The sequence below is a fragment of the Trichosurus vulpecula genome, chromosome 8 (assembly GCF_011100635.1).
Source record: "Trichosurus vulpecula isolate mTriVul1 chromosome 8, mTriVul1.pri, whole genome shotgun sequence".
Taxonomy (NCBI): domain Eukaryota; kingdom Metazoa; phylum Chordata; class Mammalia; order Diprotodontia; family Phalangeridae; genus Trichosurus; species Trichosurus vulpecula.
In genome coordinates, this window is record NC_050580.1 from 98,370,760 (window position 1) to 98,392,838 (window position 22,079).

The following is a 22,079-nucleotide window of genomic DNA, read 5'->3' on the forward strand; positions in this document are numbered from 1 at the left end:
ATTTCAAGAGACATACCAGCATACAGAGACAAAACACAAGCAATTTTCAATAGATTTCCTAAGTGACGCCATTAAAAAGCTATTTGTCAGGGAAAGCTTTACATTTTACATTCCTGCAATTATTTTCACTTAAAATGTCAGCATTTGTAGGAAATGTCCCTTGTTTCAAAAACAATTATTGTCAAGGAAAAGTATGGCAATCAATAACTACAGTTCTTCTGATTATAAATGATGGAAATATAAGATAACTTCTACATCAAATATTTCCAACAGAGGCCAGTACCTTTATTCTTCTTTTTCTACAACATATTATAAAGGCCTTCATTTATATCTGTTGAATAAATTTTAGATCACTATAAGCTTTTAATGATACTATCTACAAATATTTATAATGGGGAGGAGAGCACTTTTAACAGATATAGTCATGATGGAATATGCATTTCATAAGCTAGCATAAACCAGTGGAACCACAATATAAGGAAAGTGCCAGCTTGATAAAATACAGTATGTGTAGGGATCATCAGTAACAGTACTCGTCACCTGCAGTGCCCCCAATCAAAAATTATCTTACCCTTGTTAGAAGATCAGGCATAGTGCTTTGTATGGCTTGCACATTCTTATTATGGCATACTCGACATTGCAGTTTGTATATCTGTGCCCTATAAGCCCTTTAATATATTCACTATACCCTTCCAATAGACTAAAAGCTCCATGAGGATGAGGTATGTTTTATTTATCTTTCTAGCTCCCTGAGAAACTCACATAGAACTCTGCATAGAATAGGCAATTAATGTTTATTGAACTGAATGGAATATACCTCATAGAATGTAGAACTACTTTGGACCTCATCTTCTTTCTGGAGAAGCAGTAACAGTTTCCTCAAATCCTTAGGACAAAAGTCATCCCTGTTAGTGATAGCAAGGGTCAACTGACTGCATTCATGTTTAATCGAATGTGCACTATACATTACTTGTAGTCAGAAATGTCTTAGAAATGTTTCTCCTTCAGAAACAATTTCTTTTCACTACTGCTAACCAGAAATTATTATGGATATATTATTCAGCCAAATCAAAACATATTGATGATATATATGTACACAAAATAAGCCTTATATTAATTTAGCAAATAAGTGGCTAAATTATAACATGTTTATAGTTATAATTAAAAGCAGCTCTTCTCCAAATAGATATTTCCATAAGGTTAAAGAATTGACTTAAAAAATTTTCCCATGAAAGGAGGATTGTACATAAAAAAAAACTTTTGGGTTTATTACAAGACAAAATTTAAGATATCAAGATCATCTTTGACCTGTCCTTATATAAATGAAGGTTATCATAAATGTATTTTTCTGTTAACGAGACCATATTTCAGTTGGGCAGCTAGGTGGCACAAAGGATAGAGAGCTGGGCCTAGAGTCGTGAAGACCTGAGTTCCAATCCAGCCTTGGACATTTACTAGCTGTGTTATCCTGGGAAAGTCACTTAACCTTTGTTTATCTGAGCTTCCTTAATTGTAAGGAGAGATAATAATAGCACCTACCTCCCAAAGTTTTTATGAGGAACAAATGAGAGAATATTTGTAGAACAGTTAGCACAATGCTTGGTTCATGGTAGGCAATATATAGAAATTGTCCATAATTAAATTTCTCTTTCCACTCTTGGGCTTCTTGATTATGATTAATATCTCCAAAAGAAAGTACTTTGAATGCTTTCCCTCCTCCTCTCCACCTATTGGCTTCCTCTGCTTTCTTCAATCCCTAGTCAAGACCCCACCTTCTTCAGGAAGCTCTTTTTGACCACCCCAACCCCTTAATCCTAGTGACTTCCCTCTGTTCATTCTTTACAATTTACCCTGTATATCACTTGCTTGTACACAGTCATTTGTATGTTGTCTCTTCTATTGGACTTTGAGCCCCTTGAAAGTAGACAATATCTTTTACCTTTCCTCATATATTGAGAGTTTAGCAGTGCCTGGAATATAGTAGGCATTTATAAATGGTTATTGATTGACTGACTGACATAGGAGAAGAAAGGCTAAAAAGGACTAGACTAAGTGTCACATATATCTGTATTATTATAAATGAAGGAATAATGAAGCTTTACATGATCTTGTAATTTAAGGGCACATCTATATGTCCTTTTTTTAAGGGGCAGCTATGTGGTGAGGTAAACATAGTTATGAACTCAGATTCAGGAAGACCTGAGTTCGAATCAAGCCTTAGACACTTGCTAGCTGTATAACGCTGTGCATGTCACTTAGCCCTGTTTGCTCAGTTTTCTTATTCATAAAATGAGCTGGAGAAGGAAATGCAAACTATTCCAGTATCTTTGCCAAGAAAACCTCAAGTCAGGTCATGAAGAGTCAGAAATGACTGAAAAATAACAAACGTATCTTTTTTCTCTTTATTTCATCTCTTTAAAGTATAGGTTTAGTAGTAATATTACTGGTATAACAGGACACTTAAAAGCACTATCTCCAGAGCATTCTCACTCTGTTCTGCTTACTCCCAAGAAAGTGCCAAGTAAAGCCCTTCTGACATTGGTTGATGGTACAAAATGAATGGTCCTGGCTCTTTATTTAGAAATGACTATTTCCATTCCACTGACCATGTGGTAAAACAACAACAACAAAGTCAGGCTTCTCATTGGTTTCAGAGCCAGAACTGGGAGTACATACAAGTGAATCCTTGGGTGGGACCTGTCCCGTTTCCCTTTTGTATAGTAAAGAAATCAAGCTATTGTGGACCTCTGGGTGAGTCATGAGCCAGTAGGTCACTTAATAAGCATTTATTAAGTCCCTACAATATGCCAAGCACTATGCTAAGTGCTGAGAACATAAAGGCAAAAGACAGCCCCTGCCCTCAAAAAGCTCACAATCTAATGGAGAAACAAGAAGCAAATAAATATGTAAAAAAACAAGCTACATATAGGATCAATAGGAAATACTTTAAAACAGAGAAGATACAATCATTAAGAGGTTGGGAAAGGCTTCCTGCAACATGGGATTTTACTTGGGACACAGAGAAGGAGTGAGAGTATTCCAGGCATGGGGGACAGTCAGAGGAAGTAAACAGAGCCTAGAAATGAAGTGTTTGATTCAGGAACAGCAAGGAGGAGCCAATACTGAATTGTGTCCCAGACCAATTCACAGCCTCATTAACAGTGCATTGATGTACATACTTTCTTGCAGCTCCTTCAAGAATTATCATTTTTAAAATGGGGCAATTTTTAACAAATACAGTCATAATGGAATATGCATATTAGCCATTTTGCAAAAAAGAAAGGACAAGAAAAATAAAGTAAAAATATGCTTCAATCTGCACTCAGAGGTCATTGGTTTTCTCCTTTCAGGTGGACAGCATTTTTCATCATTAGTCCTTTGGAATTTTCACGGATCGTTACGGTGTTGATCAGAGTAGCTAAGTCTTCACAGTTGACTATTATTACAATATTGACATTACAGTGTAAAATGTTATGCTAGTTCTGCTTATTTCACTTTCCATCAATTCATCCAAATCTTCTCAGGCTTTTCTGAAACCACTTCTTTCATAATTTCTTAAAGCACAATAGTATGTTCAGCCATTACCCAATAAATGAGCATTCCCACAATTTCCAATTCTTTGCTACCACAAAAAGAGCTGCAATAAATATTTTTGTACATATGGATCATTTTCCTTTTTCTTTGATCTATTTGGAATACAGACCTAGTAGTGATATTGCTGGGTCAAAAGGTATGTACAGTTTTATAGTCCTTTAGGCATACTTCCAAATTGTTCTCCGGAATGGTTATACCAATCCACAACTCCACCAATGGTGCATTAGCATGCCTATTTTTCTATAATCCCTTCCAGCATTTTTCATTTTCCCTTTGTATCATGTTATGCAACCCAATGGGTTTAATTTGCATTTCTCTAGTAGTGATTGACAGCATTTTTTAAAAAATCTGACTAATGGTAGTTTTGATTTCTTCTGAAAACTAAATGTTCACATCTTTTGACCATTATAAAGTTGGCTCAATTTCTTATAGATTTGAGAACCAAGGCCTTTTTCAGAGAAAATTGCTGTGAATCCTCTCCCCCCTCCAAATTTCCTGTCTTTCTTCTAATTTTAACTGCACTTGTTCTGTTTGTGCAAGATCATTTTAATTCTCCTGGATCACTACATTGTCACATTGAAGGGGGATGTATAGGTCAATGAAACTATGAACATGCAGGGTTACCCAAGAAGGGCTGGTCATAGTAGAGACTTCTGATAAAATGTAATCAACCAGGGGCGGAGCCAAGATGGCAGCTGGTAAGCACAGACTAGAGTGAGCTCCGTACCCGAGTCCCTCCAAAAACCTATAAAAATGGCTCTGAACCAATTCTAGAACAGCAGGACCCACAGAACAGCAGAGGGAAGCAGGGCTCCAGCCCAGGACAGCCTGGATGGTCTCTGGGTGAGGTCTATTCCACACGGAGCTGGGAGCTGGGAACAGAGTGGAGCAGAGCCCAGCCTGAGCGGCGTGGACGATCCAGACCAGAAGCCAGGCGGAGGGGGCCCTAGCACCCTGAATATGTGAGCTGCCGGCAGTTACCAGACCCCTCGACCCACAAACACCAAAGACTGCTGAGAAGGTTAGTGGGAAAAGCTGCGGGAGTGGAAGGAGTTCGCGGTTCGGCTTCCAGCCCCGGGGGCAGCGGAGGTGGGGCAGCTACAGCTGTTGTTACTTCCGGCTCCAGGCCCACCTGGTGGGAGGAATTAAGTGGCGGATCAGAGCAGCGGTGCACAGCCTGCTGAAGATCTAAGCCCAGTCTGGACTGGTGGTCCTTGGGGAAGGAGGAGTGCGGCTCTGACAGAGCTGGCACCTCCCCCCCAAACGTAGAACATAGAACTCGTTAGTCTACAAGCAGTCATACCCCACTGAAAAACTCAAGGGTCAAGTTAGTTGGCTGGGAATATGGCCAGGCAGCGAAAACGCGCCCAGATTCAGTCTCAGACTTTGGATTCTTTCTTTGGTGACAAAGAAGACCAAAACATACAGCCTAAAGAAGACAACAAAGTCAGAGAGCCTACAACAAAAGCCTCCAAGAAAAACATGAACTGGCCCCAGGCCATAGAAGAACTCAAAAAGGATTTGGAAAAGCAAGTTAGAGAAGTAGAGGAAAAATTGGGAAGAGAAATGAGAAGGATGCGAGAAAACCATGAAAAACAAGTCAATGACTTGCTAAAGGAGACCCAAAAAAATACTGAAAAATACACTGAAGAAAACAACACCTTAAAAAATAGACTAACTCAAATGGCAAAAGAGCTCCAAAAAGCCAATGAGGAGAAGAATGCCTTGAAAGGCAGAATTACCCAAATGGAAAAGGAGGTCCAAAAGACCACTGAAGAAAATACTACTTTAAAAATTAGATTGGAGCAAGTGGAAGCTAGTGACTTTATGAGAAATCAGGATATTATAAAACAGAACCAGAGGAATGAAAAAATGGAAGACAATGTGAAATATCTCCTTGGAAAAACCACTGACCTGGAAAATAGATCCAGGAGAGATAATTTAAAAATTATTGGACTACCTGAAAGCCATGATCAAAAAAAGAGCCTAGATACCATCTTTCAGGAAATTATCAAGGAGAACTGCCCTGATATTCTAGAGCCACAGGGCAAAATAGAAATTGAAAGAATCCATCGATCGCCTCCTCAAATAGATCCCAAAAAGAAATCTCCTAGGAATATTGTCGCCAAATTCCAGAGCTCCCAGATCAAGGAGAAAATACTGCAAGCAGCCAGAAAGAAACAATTTGAGTATTGTGGAAACCCAATCAGAATAACCCAAGATCTGGCAGCTTCTACATTAAGAGATCGAAGGGCTTGGAATGCGATATTCCGGAGGTCAATGGAACTAGGATTAAAACCTAGAATCACCTACCCAGGAAAACTGAGTATCATGTTCCAAGGCAAAATATGGAGTTTCAATAAAATAGAGGACTTTCAAGCTTTCTCAGTGAAAAGACCAGAACTGAATAGAAAATTTGACTTTCAAACACAAGAATCAAGAGAAGCATGAAAAGGTAATCAAGAAACGGAAATTGCAAGGGACTTACTAAAGTTGAACTGTTTTGTTTACATTCCTACATGGAAAGATGATGAGTATGATTCATGAGACCTCAGTATTAGGGTAGTTGAAGGGAATATGCATATATATATATGTATGTATATATATATATGTATATGTTTATGTATATATATAAGTGAATGTGTATGTATGTATATATCTATGTGTATATGTATGTATGTGTATATATATATGTTAAATAAATAAATTTCATTTAAAAAAAATGTAATCAACCAGAGGAGGAAATGGCAAACCACTCTAGTATTTTTTGCCAAGAAAACCCATGGACAGTCTTAAAATGATAAAAGATATGACATCAGAAGATGACCCCTTCATGTCAGCAGGTATCCAACACACTACTGGGGAAGAGAACTATAAGTAGGTCCAGTACTAAGTTCACAACTGGGCAAAAGCTGAAAGGAAGCTTAGCTGCAGATATGTCTGGTGATGAAAGGAAAGTCCTGTGCTGTGAAGATAAATATTGTGTAGGAACCTGAAATATAAGCTCTATGAACCATGGTAAGCTGGTTGTAGTCAAACAGGAGACAGAAAGCTTAAACAATGACATCTTTTGTGTCAGTGAACTTATATGGATGGGCATGGGTGAATTTAATTTAGAAGATCACTATATATACTACTTCGAAGAAGAATCCCTTAGAAGAAATGGGTAGCCCTCAGAGTCAATAAAAGGGTAAGAATAGCAGTACTGGGCTGTAATTTCAAAAATGACAGAATGATATCTATTTGAATCCAAGGCAAACTATTAACCATAACAGTAATATAAGTCTATGTTCCAACCACTAATGACAAAGAGGCAAAAGTTGATCAGTTCAATGAAGACCTACAACATCCAGACATAATACCTAAAAAAATGTCACATTCATCAGAGAGGGTTAGAATGCTAAAGTAAGAAATCAAGTAGCCAGAGACCTGGACCTAGACCAAGACAAAGCCTGAGCCCGAGCAGTAGGCTGGAAGCAAGCAGGGCCAGCGAGCTGAGCCGGCAGGCAGGGGCAGGCCAGCCCACGATAGTGATGTTCCCCAGCCTCTTGGCCTCAACACAAGGGTGGCAGCACCTCCCTGCCAGAGCCTGGGTCAGTGCCCCACAGCTCCTGGCTGGCTAGGTGCCGGCAGCAAGAGTGGCCTCGAGGCCCAGTACAGCTGCCCCATCTGCCTGGAAGTCTACCAGCAGCCCGTGGCTATCAGCAGCTGCAGACACACATTCTATGGGGAGTGTCTGCAGCCTTGTCTCCAAGTGCCATCTCCACCCTGCCCAATCTGCCAAATGCCCTTTGACCCAAAGAAAGTGGACAAAGCCTCTGATGTGGAAAAGCAGCTGTCATCCTACAAGGTTCCATGCTGGGGATGCAGCAAGAAAGTGACTCTTGCAAAGATGAGGTCACACATTCTTCCTGCATGAAGGTCCAGGAGCAGATGGCCAACTGTCCCAAGTTTGTCCCAGTAGTGCCAACATCCCAGCTCATTTGAATGGTCTGTCTCATCTGTTCAGCCATGCCCTGGGGCTATCCCAGCTACAAGAGTTCCAACTTGCTACAGCACCTCCTCCATCAACACAAATTCTCCTGACACCTTTGTGGACTACAACATCTACAAAGAAGCTGTGTTTCAGACTGCCTTGGTGCTGTCTCTCTCTGAGAACTGAAGGTAACTTTGGCTGGGCCTGAACCCAAATCTGTGGTCAAAAGTCACCTTTTCCATATGGAGGGACAAGAGACTTGCTCATTCTTCAGCATTCTCTAGCAGTGAGACCTTCTTGTCACCTTTATTTGAATTGTACCTTTTTTATAAGATGGAATCTTTATTCCTTGCAAAAGGAGAGCAGGCCAACCCCAGGGGCCAATACTTAGTGTTGTTCCATGGCTGGGAAAAGATTGATGCACGGTTTACCAGTTCAAAGGTTCGGTCTAAGTGAGGACTTTCACCTCTCTTCTGGGTTGTTTGGTGACCCAGATGATCCCTAGAGGGCAGCTGAGTAGAGGGAGGAATGTTTGGCTTTGCAACATCGAGTTCATTTTATTTTTCTAAACAGTGGTTTGGCTTCCATGCTTCTTAAGAATTCATGGAGAGCCCTGACTCTCTATCGTTGCTGATGCAGAGAGGATAGACTTGAGAGGAGTGGAGAAGTGGGAGAGACTGAAAGAGAAACTTAGCTGAAGACCTGAATGGGAAGAATATTTTCCTAAGCCTCATCTTAACATCTGGCATTCAGTAAAGTTTCCACCTTGGTCATTTGGTACCAACTTCTGTGATGCTTAGAGATTCTGGCATTTTTCTATATTAAACAGTGTGATAACCTTTTCATATTTTATAGAGCGAGGAAAAAGCAGTTACTCTTCATATTGCAATATCTGCATTTGACCGGGAAAATAGCATTTTTATGGAACATTTTAAAAAATTACATTTTTAAAATTAAAAACAAACCCAGCATAGTATCAGCATAGGGGGAGTGATAGGGAGCCTGGGAAAGCCTGAACCAAAACTGGAATTAAGAGGGTTTTTCCACTCCCACTTGTGTGAGTTTGAGGTGGCCATGTTAGTTAGATTATGTCTGTATTTTTAAAGTTCTCATTGTGTCTGGTTACCTTTTGCTACCCTTGTGTAAGCTGTGACACTGCTGGGGTGTCAGGTTCTGGGGCCCAGATGGATCCTTACACAGTGGAAACAGAGTTGTTCCCAGGCTTGGGAGAAGACTAGACCAGAAGGGAGAATAGAGGAGAAGAGGTGGCTCCCCGGCCCCTTTTATCACCTTCCCAAAGAGATGACTAGAATTCACTCCTCAGGCAGAGACTTGGGGATAGCCTTACTGTAGGACAGGGTCTCAGGGTCTGTAGCATCCCACAGAGCCAGGCCAGGGGAGCAGTGTTGAGCTCTGGACTATCTTCCCCCACCAGTATTTGGGCTCAGCTTTGGGGCTTGGGAAGAAGGTCGTTCAGCTTTCTGGTTTCTTTAATGATATGAATTATTGTTGTCTTTTTTTAAAAAATAAAATATAAAGTTTCAGAGCATCCACAGCCAAAAAAATAAAGTGAAAAATTAAAAAAATAATAGGAATAACAGGCATTTGACCTTGGAGTACAAAATGAAGCAGAACAGAGATTAATAGAGTATTTTCAAGATAACCCGCCAGTCATAGCAAACATTCTTTCAACAACTCAAAAAGGCAACTCTACATATTGACATAAGAGTTGGACATGAATGACAACAAAACAACAACAAAATCAAAATTATCCATTTGACTTTCTATAATTCTCCCTATTTTTTATTTGGCCTGAAACTCTTCCCTTATCCATAGATATGAAAGGTAAATATTTTTGACCCCTTAATTTGTTATCTCAATCTGTAGGTCCAAACCATGTATGGGGCATGAGATGTTAGTTTATGCCAAGTTGCTGCAAGACTGCTTTCCAGTTTTCCTGAAAGCTTGTCATGTAATGAATTCTTTTCCCAAAGGCTTGGATCTTCTGGTTTATCAAACACTAGATTAACTATGGTGAATTTACTTCCATATATTGAATACTTAATTTCTTCTACTAATCAACCACTCTATTTCTTATCCAGTACAAGATTATTTTGATGATTATCCCCTTGCTAATATAATTTGAAATCTAGTATTGCTAGGCTGACTTCCTTCACATTTTAAATAATTGATTTTCTTGATATTCTTGACCTTTGTTCTTCCAGGTGAAATTTGTTATTATTTTTTAGCTCTATAAAATAATTTTATGGTTGTTTTATTGGTATGGTACTGAATAATTAAATTAATTTAGGTAGAATTACAATTTTTATTACATTGAATCAGCCTACCCATAAGCAATTAATATTTCTTCAATTGTGTAGATCTGGTTTTATTTGTAAAAGAATTTTGTAATTGCATTCATGTAGTCCTTGGGTCTGTCTTAGTAATTAGATTCTAAAGTATTTTATATTGTCTGTAGTTATTTTAAATGGAATTTTTCCTTTTCTTTTTGCTGGGCTTTTTTGGTAATACATAGAAATGCTGGTGATTTATGTAGTTTTATTTTATATCTTGCCACTCTGCTAAAGAAAATTGTTTCAACTAGTTTTTTAAGGTGATTCTCAAAGTATATTAGTATCTGCAAAATGTGATAGTTTAATCCTCTCATCACCTATTCTTGTTCCTTCAATTTATTTTTCTTGTCCTATTGCTATAGCTAACTATAGCTAATACGATGTTGAATAGTAGTGGTGATAATGTACATCCTCGCTTGATCTTGGATCTTATTAGGTAGGCTTCTAATTTAGCCCTATTACAGATAACTTTTGCTTTTGCTTTTAGACATATGCTACTTACCATTTTAAGAAACTCCATTTATCCCTATGCTTTCTAGTGTTTTATTAGGAATTAGTGTTGTATTTTATTAAAAGCTTTTTTGGTAACTACTGATAAAATCATACGATTTTTGTTGTTTGTTACTGATATGGTCAATTATGCACATAGCTTTTTTAAAAATATTGAACCAGCCCTGCATTCCTGATATAAATTCCATCTGGTCATAGTGTATGATTTTTGTGATATAGTACTGTAATTCCTTGCTAGAACTATATTTAAAATTTTTACATTAGGGGCATCTAGGTGGCACAGTGAGTAGAGAACCTGCCTTGGAGTCAGGAGGACCTGAGTTCAAATTCAGCCTCAGATACTTGAAACACAGAGAAATGATGGGGTGCTTGGGTGCCTGTGTTTGGACCCTAATTCTAACATCACATTTCTCCTTAGCCTCTGCTTGGGTGCCTGTGCCTAGACCCCAGGTCCAAAATCACAACCAGTTCTAAAATTACATTTCTTCCTAGCCTCAAAACATTGGCCCTAGCAGTTCCTCTCCAGTTCAAGGGCAGCATGCCTTAACAAAACATTTATCTGTCCTCCTGATACTGCAGCCAGCTGCACCTCTAGAATTAATAGTTTAGACTCCCTGTGTATGTGCTAATTGGCTGTGCTCTGGGTCATAACAATATTTACTACTTACTGACCTTCCTGATACACAGTCAAATGTAGACTCCCTTACATTCATTTTGTCTAACAAGACATTTGACGGAAGCCACCTGGATATTTCCAGTCAGCCCCTACCATTAGTTGACTTAGTAAGTTTCACAGTCAAAACCTCACTTCCAGGTCACCCCCACCCCCACCTTGGGCTATTCCCCAATGAACTCTGGGTAAGATACCTGCGCAGTAGATACAAAAAATGTATGTTCCTTTAAGAACTGACCACCCCTTAACCACTCCCTAAATCCACCTAAAAACACCTAACTGACATGTTTCACCCCCAAATCTCATATAAAAACTTTCATGTACCTGTGTAAGCTTGCAGGTTCCCTAAGAACTCTTGCCCACTGTAAAGTGTAATAAATCTTTGCCACCTTGACTTAAAGAATGCTTGAGATCGTGAATTGATTCCAGACAGCCCCAACCCTCTCCAGTACTCAGGTCCTTAAGGGGCACTCCACCTCAATGAACCGGTCTGGGAACTCTAGTCTTGGGGTTCCTGGAGCTCATCTCTCAACTCTCAACATTACTAGTTGTGTGACCTTGAACAAGTCACTTAACCCCAATTGCCCTGCCTTCCCCCCTCCAAAAAAATAAAAAAAAATTAAAATTTTACATTAATATTCATTAGGGCAACTATTTATAGTTTTCTTTCTATGCTTTTGCTCTCCCTAGTTTAGGTATCAAAACCATATTTACATCACAGAAGGAATTGGGTGACTCCTACTTTTTCAAATAGTTTATATCATATCACAAAATAATTTTTAAAAATATGTGGTAGAATTCATTTGTAAATTCATCAGTCCTGGGGATTTTTTCCTTAAGCAGCTCTTTTATTGCATTTTCAAATGACTTTTATTTAAAATTTAGGGTTTTTAAGTATTATATTTCCTCTCTTGTTAATCTGGGCAATTTATATTTTTTTCTAAATACTCATTAATTTCACTTAGATTGTCAGTTTCATTGTCACATAATTGGGCAAAATTGCACTTAATAATTGATTTAATTTCATCTTCATTGGTGGTACATTCACCCTTTTCATTTTTGGTGGTGGTATTTGGTTTTCTTCTTTGTTTAAATCAAATTTACCAATGGGTTTATATATTTTATTGTTCTTGTTAGTTTTTTTCCCATAAAACTGGTTCTTTGTTTTATTAGTTCAATGGGGTTTTTTTTTAAAAAAAACTTTCAATTTTATTAACCTCTTCTTTGTTTTCAAGATTTCTATTTTGTTGTTTAATTAGGGATTTTTAATTTATTCCTTTACTAGTTTTTTAGTTCCTTAATTCATTGATCTGCTCTTTCTCTCTTTTACTGATGTCGGCAAGTAGACATGCAATTTTTACTCTAATTATTAATTTGGTTGTATCCTATCAATTTTTGTATGTTGTCCTGTCATTGTCATTATTTTTAAGGAAATTATTTCTACAATTTGTTATTTGACCCCCTGATTCTTTGGGATAAGATTATTTAGTTACCAATTATTTTTAATCTATGCTTCCAAGTATCTGTATTGAATGTAATTTTTATTTCTTTTTTTTAATTTAAATTTATTTATTTAACACATTTGGTTTTCAGCATTGATTTTCACAACAGTTTGAATTACAAATTTTCTCCCCATTTCTACCCTCCCCCTCACTCCAAGATGGCATATATTCTGGTTGCCCTGTTCCCCAGTCAGCCCTCCCCTCTATCACCCCCCTCCCCTCTCATCCCCTTTTCCCTTCCTTTCTTGTAGGGCAAGATAAATTTCTACCCCCCATTGCCTGTGTATCTTATTTTTTAGTTGCATGCAAAAACTTTTTTTTTGAACATCTGATTTTAAAACTTTGAGTTCCAAATTCTCTCCCCTCTTCCCTTCCTACCCACCCTCCCTAAGAAGTCGAGCAATTCAACCTAGGCCACACATGTATCATTATGTATAACCCTTCCACAATACTCATGTTGTGAAAGGCTAACTACATTTTGCTCCTTTTCAACCCATCCCACTTTACTGAATTTTCTCCCTTGACCCTGCCCCCTTTCCAAAGTGTTTGTTTTGATTACCTCCACCCCCATCTGCCCTCCCCTCCATCATCCCCCCCCCCTTTTATTTTTATTATCTTCCTCCCTCTTCTTTCCTGTGCGGTAAGATACCCAACTGAGTATGTATGGTATTCCCCCGCAGGCCAAATCTGATGAGAGCAAGGTTCACTCATTCCCCCCTCACCTGCCCTCTCCCCTCCTCCCACAGAACTGCTTCCTCTTGCCACCTTTACGCAAGATAATCCACCCCATTCTATCTCTCCCTATCTCCCTCTCTCAGTACGTTGCTCTCTCATCCCTTAATTTCATTTTATTTCTTTTAGATATCTTCCCTTCATCTTCAACTCACCCTGTGTCTGCTCTCTCTCTTTTACATATATATAAAAACAGACATATATATATATATATACACACACACACACACACATACATACACATACATACATATACACATAGATATATACATACATACACATTCACTTATATATATACATAAACATATACATATATATATATGCATATTCCCTTCAACTACCCTAATACTGAGGTCTCATGAATCATACACATCATCTTTCAATGTAGGAATGTCAACAAAACAGTTCTTCTTTAGTAAAGTCCCTTGCAATTTCCGTTTCTTGATTACCTTTTCATGCTTCTCTTGATTCTTGTGTTTGAAAGTCAAATTTTCTATTCAGTTCTGGTCTTTTCACTGAGAAAGCTTGAAAGTCCTCTATTTTATTGAAAGTCTATATTTTGCCTTGGAACATGATACTCAGTTTTGCTGGGTAGGTGATTCTAGGTTTTAATCCTAGCTCCATTGACCTCCGGAATATCGCATTCCAAGCCCTTCGATCTCTTAATGTAGAAGCTGCCAGATCTTGGGTTATTCTGATTGGGTCTCCACAATACTCAAATTGTTTCTTTCTGACTGCTTGTAGTATTTTCTCCTTGATCTGGGAGCTCTGGAATTTGGCGACAATATTCCTAGGAGATTTCTTTTTGGGATCTATTTGAGGAGGCGATCAATGGATTCTTTCAATTTCTATTTTGCCCTGTGGCTCTAGAATATCAGGGCAGTTCTCCTTGATAATTTCTTGAAAGATGGTATCTAGGCTCTTTTTTTGATCATGCCTCTCAGGTAGTCCAATAATTTTTAAATTATCTCTCCTGGATCTATTTTCCAGGTCAGTGGTTTTTCCAGGGAGATATTTCACATTGTCTTCCATTTTTTCATTCCTTTGGTTCTGTTTTATAATATCCTGATTCCTCATAAAGTCACTAGCTTCCACTTGCTCCAATCTAATTTTTAAAGTAGTATTTTCTTCAGTGGTCTTTTGGACCTCCTTTTCCATTTGGGTAATTCTGCCTTTCAAGGCATTCTTCTCCTCATTGGCTTTTTGGAGCTCTTTTGCCATTTGAGTTAGTCTATTTTTTAAGGTGTTGTTTTCTTCAGTGTATTTTTCGGTATTTTTTTGGGTCTCCTTTAGCAAGTCATTGACTTGTTTTTCATGGTTTTCTCGCATCCTTCTCATTTCTCTTCCCAATTTTTCCTCTACTTCTCTAACTTGCTTTTCCAAATCCTTTTTGAGTTCTCCTATGGCCTGGGGCCAGTTCATGTTTTTCTTGGAGGCTTTTGTTGTAGGCTCTCTGACTTTGTTGTCTTCTTTAGGCTGTATGTTTTGGTCTTCTTTGTCACCAAAGAAAGAATCCAAAGTCTGAGACTGAATCTGGGCGTGTTTTCGCTGCCTGGCCATATTCCCAACCAACTAATTTGACCCTTGAGTTTTTCAGTGGGGTATGACTGCTTGTAGACTAACGAGTTCTATGTTCCACGTTTGGGGGGGAGGTGCCAGCTCTGTCAGACCCACACTGCTCCTTGCCCAAGAACCCCCAACCCGAACTGGGCTTAGATCTTCAGCAGGCTGTGCACCGCTGCTCTGATCCGCCACTTAATTCCTCCCACCAGGTGGGCCTGGAGCCGGAAGTAACAACAGCTGTAGCTGCCCCACCTCTGCTGCCCCCGGGGCTGGAAGCCGAACCGTGAACTCCTTCCACTCCCGCAGCTTTTCCCACTAACCTTCTCCGCAGTCTTTGGTGTTTGTGGGTCAAGGGGTCCGGTAAGTGCTGCAGCTCACATATTCAGGGCGCTAGGGGCCCCATCCGCCTGACTCCAAGTTTGGTTGTTCCATGCCGCTCAGGCTGGGCTCTGCTCCACTCTGTTCCCAGCTCCCAGCTCCGTGTGGAATAGACCTCACCCAGAGATCATCCAGGCTGTCCGGGGTTGGAGCCCTGCTTCCCTCTGCTGTTCTGTGGGTTCTGCCGTTCTAGAACTGGTTCAGAGCCATTTTTTATAGGTTTTTGGAGGGACTCGGTAACAGAGCTCACTCTAGTCCCTGCTTACCAGCCGCCATCTTCGGGAATTTCCTCTGTAATTTTTATTTCATTATGGTCCAAAAGGGTGCCTTTAATATTTATGTTTTACCGCATTTATTCGTGAGATTTTAATGTGCTGGTATATTTTCAATTTTTTTTGAAACCTCCATGTACATCTGAGTAAAAATGGCATATTTATTTATATTCCCATTGGATTTTTCCACAAATCAAACATATAACTTTTTAAAAATTCTATTCATCTCCTTAACTGCCTATCTAATTTATGTTTAAATTTATCTAGTTCTGAGAGGGGAAAATTAAAATCCCTCTCTAATATGGTTTTATTGTCTATTTTCTCCTGTAACTAATATAACTTTTCCTTTAGGAATTTGTATGCTATGACATTTGTGGTGCCTATATATTTACTATTGACATTACTTCATTGGATTTGGTACCTTTCAGTAAAATGTAAATTCCCTGCTTGTCTCTTTTAATTAGGTCTATTTTTTTTTGCTTTTGCCTTATCTGAGATCATGATTGCCACCCCTGACTTTTTTTTTTTTTACTTCAGCTGAAGCCTAATAGCTTCTGTTTGAGCCTTTCATTTTAACTCTATGGATATCTTTCTCTTTCAATTAAGTTTCTTGTAAACAACACGTTGTTCAATTCTGGTTTCTAATATGCTTTGCTATCCTCTTATGTGTAAGGATGAGTTCATCCCATTTTACATTCACACTTATGATTGCTAAATGTTTATTTCCTTCCATCCCATTTTCTTATGTTCATTCTCATATTCTCTCTCTCCTTTCTCTCTCTCTCCCTCTCCCTCCCTCCTTCTCTCTCTCTCTCTCTCTCTCTCTCTCTCTCTCTCTTTTTTCTCTCCAACTTCCCTCTTCCAACTGAGTATGTATATGTATTCTTTCCTCTTTGAAGTAGTTCAGATGAAAAAGAGAATCAAGCATTAACCCCGCCCCCAATTTTCCTCTCCATTGCTAAAACTCTTCCATAGGTCTTTCTTTTATATGAAATCATTTACCCCATTCTTCCTCTCTGTCCCCACTTCTCCCAGTAAATCCCTTTTTCTCAGCCCCTTTTAAATGGAGATTAAAATTTTAATCCCAAGAAAGTGGAGAAGCAACATAATTCAATGGGTAGGACTGGATTTAGAATCTAAAAAACCTGAATTTGAGAACCTTCCACTTTCTTGGGATTAAAAATTTAATCTCCATTTTAAAGAAAAATTATTGGTTACTCAAGTCATTTTCAAAATGGAAAAGGAATAATACCATTCTAAACTTTAAATGGACTGCCTCATTGGGATACATGATATTTTGAAAATTATAAGCACCTTTGAAATGTGTGGTAAATAACACAATTTGCAAATATATATATATATACACTATATGTATATGCATATATACATATACATAGTCATTACTTTCATTACTATACTTTCATCAGAAACAGGAAGCTAATATATCTGATGGATATGATTTTAAATTATAAAATTATCATGTCTCTTTGGTATAACAAAAAATGTTGAGTTATTCATTTTATTCTAAAAAACAAAATTTTATACTGAACAAGGGAAAGACAGCTAGGGAATTTAAATGGTGGTGATTTTTTTTCTTTTGCAAACAAAACAACTATACTTCCTTATATAGAGTAAAGCTCTAAGGTCAGTGGAAAGAGCAGCTAGGCTTATTTAACATAATTGCCAGCTTAAATACAGTGGCACTCATTTTTGCTGTTACTGTGCATAAAATCACAAGGCATTTTAACAGAGACAGAAGAAAGATAATTGCTATATGAAGTTGCTTGTAGATTTTTATAAAAAGACAAAATGCCTTAGGAGAATAGGGGGAGGGTATTCAAAGTTTAAAGCAGAAAAGCTGCAAGTTATTTTTTTTTCTGGTGATTTTCAAATAGAAAAAAAGTAAAAAGGCAATGCACCAAAGAAATAAGACTCAAAAGCAACCTTACACACATAAGATAATGATTGAGATACTTAACAAGAAAATTCCACAGATGACAATCAAATAATTTCCTGGACAGTAAAGAAAACAAAACATAGAAAAGATCAATTGACTTATTACAGTAATATTGTCACAGAGTAGGTACTTCATAAATATTTGTTGAATCAAATATTCTCAAACATTCAAAGTGTCCTTAATAAAATAAAGGGATATACTATAGGTGACACTATAGGACATAATCACTATTGTGGAAAAATCTGCTAAAAGACTATTCTTATTGAACCACTAGAATACAACACCAATTGAGGAATGGAATTAAATGCATATATTATTTAATAATCAAAATATGTGTTTTCCAGTGCCAAGAGGGCAGAGTGAGGAAGGAACCCTCTGAAGCCTTCCAAAATTCTGCTCCAAACAACTAGAAAACCAACCCAGAACTGATCTAATAGTAGGGAAGCAGCTTACCAATGGCCAGGAAAGGTCTGTGTTGCTGGGGTGGGAGGGGAACAAGGTCCAAAAGAAGCAGCAGCAGCCAGGGTCACAGTAGGGGACATAAAGCAAGGCTCCAAGCCTAAGGAAATCCACCAGCAAGGTCCTGCCCTCCTGTAAGCCAGCAGCCCCCAGACAAGTGAACAGTCTGTCTAGCACCCACACCAGTGACACTACCTGCAGCACAAGCCACCAGGAGGGCTCTACCCCATTACTGACTAGTAGTAAAGCCCTGCACCCAGTTCTGGCCATGTGCAAGACCCTGCCCCGGGGGTATACAAGCAGAGAGACCCTGTTTCCACAACAACCCAGTAGCAGGGTCCCATCCCTAGAACAAGCCAGCAGCTAAATTCCTCAGGGGAGGCCAACAGGGAGGCACACCCCACTCTAGTAGTACAAGCTAGAAGGAACACTACCCTCCAGAGAAAGCAAGCAGCTAAGCCTTAAAGCCCAGTGAAAGCCAGCAGAAAGACCCACGACTCCAGCACAAAAAAAAATTGGGAAAGAGCAGGACCAGAGCCCAATTCTCACATAAAAATATCAAGTCACAAAAAAGGACAGAAAAAATAAGCAAAAAAAAAGTGCTTGACTATGGAAAGTTGCTAAGGTCATAGGGAGGATCAAGGCATAAACTTAGAAGAAGACAATAGTGTCAAAATGGATACATGTGAACCTCAAAGAAAAATGTAATTTAATCTATGGCCCAAAAAGAATACCTGGAAGAGCTTAAAAAGATTTTAAAAAGCTAAGTAGAGAAGTAGAAGAAAAATTGGGAAAAGAAGTGAGAGTAATTCAAGAGAGTCATGAAAAGAGTCAATAGCATGGGAAAAGATATACAAAAATTTACTGAGGAAAATAACTACCTGAAAAATGGAATTGGCTAAATGGAAAAGGAAGTACAAAAGCTCACTGAAGAAAATAATTTCTTAAAAATTAGAATTAAACAAGTGGAAACTACTGACTCTATGAGACATCAATATACAATAAAACCAAATCAAAAAAGTAAAAAAAATTGAAGAAAATTTGAAATTTCTCATTGGAAAAGCAACTGACTTAGAAAATAGCTCTAGGAAACATAAGATAACAATTAGTGTACTACCTGAAAGCCATGATTTAAAAAAGGCCTGGACAACATCTTTCAAGAAATTATCAAGGAAAAGTGCCCTGGTATATTAGAACCAAAGGGCAAAATAGAAATTGAAAGAATCCAGTGATCACTGCTTGATAAAGATCCCCAAGTGAAAACTCCCAGGAACATCATAGCCAAATGCCAGAGCTCACAGATCAAGGACAAGGTATTGCAAACAGCTGAAATGAAACAATTCAAATATCATGGAGTTAAAGGGAGGATTACCAGGATTTGGCAGTTTGCACATGTAAGAACTAGAGGGCTTGGAAAATGATATATGGGAAGGCAAAGGAGTTAGGATTACAGCCAAGAATCACCTGCCCAGCAAAATTGAATATAATCTTTATGGGGGAAAATGGATATTTAATGAAATAGAGGTCTTTCAAGCATTTCTAGTTAAAAGACCAGAGCTGAATAAAAAAAAATGTCCTCCACATACGAGACTCAAGGGAAACATAGAAAGGCAAAAAAAAAAAAAAAAAAAGAAACAAGGAAGAGAAAACATAAGAAATTCAATAGGGCTAAATATTTATATTTTTATATAGCAAGATAATTTGTATAACTCTTAACAACTTTATTACTATAAGAGCAATTAGAAGAAATATATGCATGTAGATGGTGTGGATATAAGGTGACTTTGATGGAATGACACCCCCAAAACAAAAAAAAGGGATGAGAAAGAAAATTTCACAAAAAAGAAGGAGGGGAGATTGAATGGGGTAAATCATCCCACATAAAAGAACCATGAAAGAGCTATTATCATGGAGGGGAAGATGAGGTGTGATGGGGATGGCGAGCAATGCTTAAATCTTACTCTTATCAAAATTGGCTCAAAGAGGGAAAAACATACACACCCAGTTGGATATAGAAATCTTACTCTATAAGAAGTGAAAAGCAATGAGGATAACAGAAGGGGGAGGAGGGACCGATAAAAGTGAAGGCATATTGGGGATGGTGGTGATCAGAAGGGAAAAAAAAACTTGTGAGAAGGGAAAGAGTGAGGTATAAAAGAGGGGGTAGGGATAAACAAATGAAAAATACCATGGAGGGAAATACACGGTTAGTTATCATAACTATAAATGTGAATAGGATTAATTCACCCATAAAACGGAAGCAGATAGCATAATAGATTAAAAACCAGAATCCTACTATATGTTATTTACGAGAAACATATTTGAAGAAGAGATATACATACAGGGTTATGGTAAGGGAACAGAATCTATTATGTTTCAGCTGAAGCAAAGAAAACAGGGGTAGCAATCATGATTTCAGATAAAGCAAAAGAAATACATCTAATTAAAAGAGATTAAGAAGCAAAATATATCTTACAGAAAGATACCATAGACAATGAAGTCATATCAATACCAAACATATATGCATCACTTGGTATAACATCTACATTTTGGAAGGAGAATTTGAATGAGTTACAAGAGGAAATAGACAATAAAACAATGCTTGTTGGGGACCTCAACTGTCCCCTCTCAGAACTAGTTCATTGTAACCAAAACATAAACAAGAAAGAAGTTAAGGAGGTGAATAAAATTCTGGAAAAGTTGGATATGATAGATCTCAGGAGAAAACTGAATGGTAAGAGAAAGGAATATACATTTTGCTCAACAATACATGGTACCTACACAAAAATTGACCAAGTATTGGGACATAAAAATCTCACAACCAATTGCAGAAAAGCAGAAATAGTAAATATATCCTTTTCAAATCACAATGAAACAAAAATTACATTCAATAATGGACAATGGAGAGAATAAAAGTTAATTGGAAATTGAATAATCTAATCCCAAAAACACACCAAAATTTATGGGATGCAGCCAAAGCAATACTCAGGGAAAATGTATATCTTTATTTGCTTACATCAATAAAACAGAGAAAAAGCATATCAATTAACTGGGCACACAACTAAAAAAAAACCTAGAAAAAGAGCAAATTAAAAATCCCCAACCAAACAACAAATTGGAAATTCTGAAAATCAGAGGAGAGATTAATAAAACTGAAAGTAAGAAAACCATTGAACTAATAAATTTAGAAGCTCCTTTTTTTTGGAACAAAAATAAAATAAATAAACTATTGGTTAATTTAATTTAAAAAAGGAAAGAAGAAAACCAAATTACTAGTATCAAAAAATGCACCAATGAAGAAGAAATTAAGACAATTGTTAGGAGCTATTTTGCCCAATTATATGACAATAAATTTGACAATCTAAATGAAATGGACAAATATCTACAAAAATATAAATTATCCAGATTAACAGTAGAAAAGGTAAAATACTTAAATAACCCAATCTTAGAAAAAGAAATTGCACAAGCCATCAATCAATTTCCCACGAAAAAAATCCCAAGGACTAGATGGATTCACAAGTGAATTCTACCAAACATTTAATGAACAGTTAAGGGGGCAGCTTATGTGGCACAGTGAGTAGAGCACCTGCCCTGGAGTCAGGAGGACCTGAGTTCAAATTCGATCTCAGACACTTGACACACTTACCAGATCTGTGACCTTAGGTAAGTCACTTAATCCCAATTGCCCTGCTTTCCCCCCTCCAAAAGAAACAAAAAGACCCAAAAAGCAAAGAACAGTTAATCCCAATACTATATAAATTGTTTGGAAAAATAGGCAAAGAAGGAGTCCTCCCAAATGCCTTTTATGACACAAATATGGTGTTGATACCCAAAATAGGAAGAGTCAAAACAGAGAAAGAAAATTATAGACTGATTTTCCTAATGAATATTCATGCAAAATTTTTAAATAAAATACTAGCAAAGAGATTATAGCAATACAGCACAAGGATCATATACTATGACCAGGTGGGATTTATACCAGGGATGTAGGGTTGATTCAATATTATGAAAACTATCAGCATAACTGACCACATTAGTTAAAAAAAAACAAAAAAAAAACCAGAAATCTTATGATTATCTCAATAGATGCAGAAAAAGCCTTTGGCAAA

The 22,079-nt window shown here is 37.7% G+C and overlaps 1 pseudogene; it reads left to right on the forward strand.

Moving 5' to 3' along the window:
* Positions 1–6,391: 6,391 nt before the first annotated feature.
* LOC118829587 lies at positions 6,392–7,756 on the forward strand (annotated as a pseudogene).
* Positions 7,757–22,079: the final 14,323 nt, after the last annotated feature.